General features: G+C 35.7%; 2 protein-coding genes across 9 annotated transcripts in view; one reads left to right on the plus strand and one right to left on the minus strand.

Moving 5' to 3' along the window:
* LOC124861391 (NACHT, LRR and PYD domains-containing protein 3-like) overlaps nucleotides 1–5,872 on the plus strand; it is a 923,911-nt gene that overhangs the window by 778,819 nt on the left and 139,220 nt on the right. The gene's annotated exons all lie outside the window — the stretch shown is intronic.
* The window catches only part of LOC124861426 (gastrula zinc finger protein XlCGF57.1-like), a 1,067,819-nt gene that overhangs the window by 387,008 nt on the left and 674,939 nt on the right, over nucleotides 1–5,872 (minus strand). The gene's annotated exons all lie outside the window — the stretch shown is intronic.

Here is a 5,872-nt window from a genome sequence, read left to right on the forward strand (position 1 = left end):
TTCTGTGTTTGGATCTGGGATTAAACTGTAACAGGTGAGATCAAACATTTAGTTTATTATTCTTTATGTTCCCGTTATTGTCACAAAAATTAAACTGAAATTTAAAAGGTCACATATATTGTATCAAGTGGACATTTTTTTAAGTTTCACAGATACACTAAACAATGAACAAGTGATCTTACAAATCCTCTATTTTTACTGTCTGTCATAAGAAGTCATTTAATTCAGGTTATGTAATGTATGCTACAGAAATGCAATAAATGACTAAATAACAGTAATTCCCTTAATGAGTAAAATATTCCTACAAAAGATGGTGCACATTCTAGTAGAAAAAGTTAATATTTTATCTGAGGCTGTTTGATGTTTCTTATTATTTTTATTATTAGTAGTAGTATTTGTAGTAGTAGTAGTAAATCATTTTAATATTATACCATTAATCTCTTTAAACAATTCAGTTTTCAATTCAATTCAGTTTATTTATATAGCGCCAATTCACAACACATGTTGTCTCAAGGCACTTCACAACAGTCAGGTTCATACATTCCAATTAATCCTAACCATTGAACAGTCAGATTCAGTTATTTATTCAAATTGGATAAAAGGTTTTTCCATCTAAGGAAACCCAGCAGATTGCATCCAGTCAGTGACTTGCAGCATTCCCTAGTGTGTAAATAATAAAATAAATTTCAATAAATGTAAAAAGAAAAAAGAAATTTATAATAGGTTCTATTTATAATACTTATCTTTTCTTTAATTAACATAATTTTATTGCTTTAAAACAGTAAATTTTATATACACAGGGTATCTTTGTGTTTGTCTGACTGTGCAAATATAGATTTTTACCAATCTAGTTGTAAAGTTATTTATTTATAATCAATTTCTCAAATAAAATTATGATTTGAAAGTAATTTAGCAAAAACTATTATTTATGCAAATTTATATTTCATGTCCAATATAAAAACTCTTTGGTCTGTAAAAAGAAAAATCCTTTAGTAAAGCATGCAGTGGTAAATTAAATGTAAAAATAAGTGATCATATATGTAGATTTCAGTTGAATTTAATAAAGCAATGGTTACATATACTACATCTGTTGTATTTAATAGTTTAATGTAAAACTTTATATTATGTTGGCTACTGCTTACATGTCTAATAGAACATAAAAAAATATATTACATGTAATATAGGAAAATATAAGTCTGTAGAATATTCAACTTCAAGTGGTGGTCAATAATATAAGCCAGAATAAAAAGTGTTAAATGAAAAGAAAAATATTATTTATGTACATTTGTGCTTCATATCTAACAGGGAAACACTCATTTTATATTTCTGCCATAAAGAACGGTTTCTATGCAGCCATGTTCTGTGTTTAATGTTAACAACAAGGTTTTACTGTCCAACCATAAATACTTAAATGGTGTCTAAAGATTTTAGTGTGAAGAACATGTTGATTCAGGAAATTCTGCACTTCTTCTAATTGTTCTCCATCTTTAGACGAGCAGGTAGTGAGCCTGTACCCAGCAGCGTCCAGAGCCGACCTCAGGGGTAGAACCTCCCTGCTGTGTCTGGCTTCAGCCATGTTTCCTCCTCTGGTCCGATTCTCCTGGAAAGACAGAAGGACGACGTCATTGTGCACGCTGAGAGTGAGCAGCTGGAGCTCAGAGAATCCAGACACACTGCTGTCATCTTTATGATCCACCAGCTAGAAAACAGCACTGATGATGGCAGCTGCTTTGTCAGGCATGAGGGAGGAGAAGTGGAGGACCCAATGAAGCAAAGTAATTAGGAATCTTTGATTTAATCCACTGATGTTCCTTCCAACATCTAAACATTTTATTTTTTCCTCCCTTTTCTCAGGGATTTCTGCTGTTGCAGTGACAGACGAGCCACCTGCAGATCTTTTCCTGGGACCATTTTTCAGATGGAAGAATGAGGTGAAGCTGCTCTGTCTGCTCTACACCAGGGAGATTGTGAAGAGTTTGGTGTTGACCTGTGACCTTTCTCTGCTCTGCATTCTCAGTAAAAGCAGCACACATGCTGACTGAACGCTTCTTTTAAAAACTTATCCTCATTAAATCATTTTGCTCTTTCTCCCTGATCAGCATTTACAACATTTGGTTACAACACAGAACAATTTATGCTGCATCCTTTATCTTCTGCACAGACTAGGAGGTTTTCTGTGATTTCAACACAATAATATTTCTTTATCATCTACTTTGTACATCTTGTAGCATTTCAATGATTTACTTTTATCTTCTTTTTTTTAATTTAATTATATAAAAAGTGTGTTAAAATGTCTCCTTATTTAGACTCTAGTCATGTTTTCTAATAGCATTAACACAGTTTTATAGTATTGAAGTAATTCCATTAAAAGCAACTCCCAAAACAGGATGACACACTAATAAAGTAACCGTTTTAGGATATGACCAAATAGGTGATAAACTAATATTTACATGTTAAAATGCACTTATTGCTTCAGCTTAATTCGTTTTTCAATTATTTTAAATTACATTCATATTCTTACAGTACAGGAGTGTATTTTATGTCAATTTTAAAAGTCTTATCATTGACATGTTACTGAGTGGACATGAAACATAGTTTAAATGTTGCAACTCAGTGAAGCAAAGAGAGAAGTTCTGAATCCTTCCTGGAATCAGTATTTCTAACCAGAGCTGTTGCTGCAACTGTCATGAAAACATGAAAATGAAAACCTGCAGAAGCCACACAGCCCATCTGCTGCTTGGATGACTCAGAGCTGATTTTTCTGTCCTGATAACTGCTCTGAACAAGTTCATGTCTGCTGGAGAACCTCAACCCCACACACAGAACACTGAGCTGACCCATATGAAGCTCATGTCCCACAGTAAACACTTGTACTTCTGTTATGTTTTCTGATCATCTGTTCTCAGTTTCTTCCTCTTTGACAGGATTTCTCAATGAAGTTGCCACAGTTTCCTTCATGTGAACAAAACCCGTAAATATTTTGCAGCAACCAGTATGATATAATTAGACACCAGTTAGTATTGATCATATTGATGATAGTCATATTATGTTATCTTCTATCCTATGTTCTTAATCTGGCAGATGATAACATGTCAATCAAACGTATAAGAGTGTGTGTTGCAGCTTGATGCTGAAATGAACAAATAGGTAGGATTCACTTCCAATAACAATGGTGTTCATGACCCAGTAATCTCTAACTTTAGTTCTAGGGTTTGGATTCTTAATCAGACCAACATTAATTTGATGTTGATGACTTGAAATAAAATAGAACAATCCCAGAGATTACCTCTGAGGATATTTCAACAATAGACTTTATATTAAAAACATGTTAAGGTTTAAGTGTTTAGTAGGACAAAATGCAATTCAGAGGTTTCTTGTCCTCTTGTCTCGTTGCAGACCAGAAATTTATCGCCCGTATCACAGCTTGTGCTGCAAACTAACCGCCGCTGACATGAACCGATTTCTCTAAACTGAAGTGAGCTTCAGAAAAACTTTCACTGCAAAGTTTGCCTGAAAACAGGGAGAATTAGGTTTAGAATTAGAATTAAGATTTTCAGAAAAAAAGGAAAGTTTAACTCTATGTAAAGTTAAAGTCTTGTTTAATTATCTAATCAATCAGTTTCATGTGTTCACTCCTCAACCAATGATTCCTGTCATTAAAAAAACAAGAGTTTTCTTTCTAACTCTGTGCTATGATTTATTTTCAATTAGAAATATGGACACATCAGCTTCAGATTATAGGAAAATAACAATAAACGATCAATAGAATCAAAGTGTGAATCAATATTTAAATTTAAATGTGCACATATTTACAGAACATAAATAGATGTAATAAATCCATTAACAAACACATACAGTAGGGAGAACAAGTATTTGTTACACTGCGTATTTTGCAGGTTTTCCCACCTCCAAAGCATGTAAAAGTATTTCATTTTTATCATAGGTCATCTTCAACTGTGAGTGACAGAATCTGAAACAAAAATTGTTATTTTGAATTTTATTGCATGACATCAGTATTTGATCACCTAACAACCAGTAAGAATCCCGGCTCTCTCAGGCCTGTTAGTTCTTCTTACCTGTATTAACTGCACCTGTTTGAACTCGTTATCTGTTTAAAAGACACCTGTCCACACACTCAATCAAACACACTCCAACATCTCCACCATGACCAAGACCAGAGAGCTGTGTGAGGACATCAGGGATAAAATAGTAGACCAGCACAAGGCTGGGATGGACTACAGGAAAATACCCAAGCAGCTTGGTGGGAAGGCAACAACTGTTGGGCTCCATGCAACATCTCACCTCATGGGGCATCAATGATCATGAAGAAGGTGAGGAATCAGCCCAGAACTACATGGCAGGACCTAGTCAATGACTAGGTCTCAAAGAAGGTATAAGTTGTAAAAGTAAAATTGAAACGCTGAAAAATGTACAAAGTAAATGATGAAGAAATATTATTGTGTTGAAATCACAAAAACGTCCTAGTCTGTGCAGAAGATAAAGAATGCAGCATAAATTGTTTTGTGTTGTAACCAAATGTTTTAAATGCTGATCAGAGAGAAAAAGCAAAATGATTTAATAACACATTACGCAACCAATAATTAATATCCTTCAGTGCCGCAAGGTCCCCCTGTTCAAGCCAGTTCATGTCCAGGCCCATCTGAAGTTTGCCAATGACCATCTAGATGATCCAGAGGAGGAATGGGAGAAGGTCATGCACTCAGACCTTCTCCCATTCAGAAATACACAGAAAAAGAGCTTTTTGGTCTAAACTCCACTCACCATATTTGCTGGAAGAAGAAAGATGAGGACAACCACAGGAACACCATCCCTACCGTGAAGCATGGAGGTGGAAACATCATTCTTTGGGGATGCTTTTCTGCAAACGGGACAGGACGACTGCACCTCCCCACTGTATATGAAGTATCAGACAAAGAAAACATACAGAAACTTCTAGTGACAAAAATGAAAGAATACAGGTTTGAAATAATCAGTGAAAGTTCAGCAATTTTATCAACCTGCTCATTAACCTCTGATGGTTGCCAGACTTCATCGCACTCTTGATATCTTGTATGACAACATGTCAATCCCAACCTGGTTTCTATTAGATGTAAATGAACGAGGTGAAGGGGTCTCTAGTTCTCTGTTCCACATCATCCTAATCCTGTTCTAGGTCTGCAGAGTATCACAGATGTATTTCCACCTTAGTCATTTGCTCTCTGGATCTCTGGGGCCCAGTCTGAAAACCATCTTACTGGGCACATCTGGATTAGCTGGTAGTACCGCAGAACTGCTTCAGGTGTTGAGGTAATCTGCTTCAAAGTTTCTCTCCTTTCCAGAGGTTCCAGTTAGTGGGACGTTGCTCCAGACAGGAAGGATTCCAAATCACCAACAGCAGTTTCACACCATTAAATAAAGGGGATGCAATCGTTGTAATTAATTAAATGCATTTAATACAAAACAATGAGATAAATATACAAGTTTGGGTTTCACAGTTACAGTGAATGTCCAACTCCAGATTGAGACCTATCAAGACCTTAAGGCATGCTTCGCTGCCGCTGAATGATAACATAAATATTCTCTTTAAATGTGAATACTGGAGAGGACAATATGTGCATGACCACTGAGAAGATAAGTTCACGTTCACCTTCAGTAGATGATACACTTTGCCCTGCCTTTCAGTGTTTGACCCTGCCTATCTCCTAGACAAAGCTATTGGCTGAGCTCTTTTCTCTTCAATCCTATAGACTTGAAAACTGGCTCAGAGCTTATCTGCTTAGCTGGGTTTCTCTCCCAGATGAAGCTACTAAAGGAGCACTGCAAATGGAAAATAAAACAAACGCACCTCAAGAAACTCAGCTGACAAAGGAGA

This window comes from Girardinichthys multiradiatus, chromosome 24, assembly GCF_021462225.1.
Source record: "Girardinichthys multiradiatus isolate DD_20200921_A chromosome 24, DD_fGirMul_XY1, whole genome shotgun sequence".
NCBI lineage: Eukaryota > Metazoa > Chordata > Actinopteri > Cyprinodontiformes > Goodeidae > Girardinichthys > Girardinichthys multiradiatus.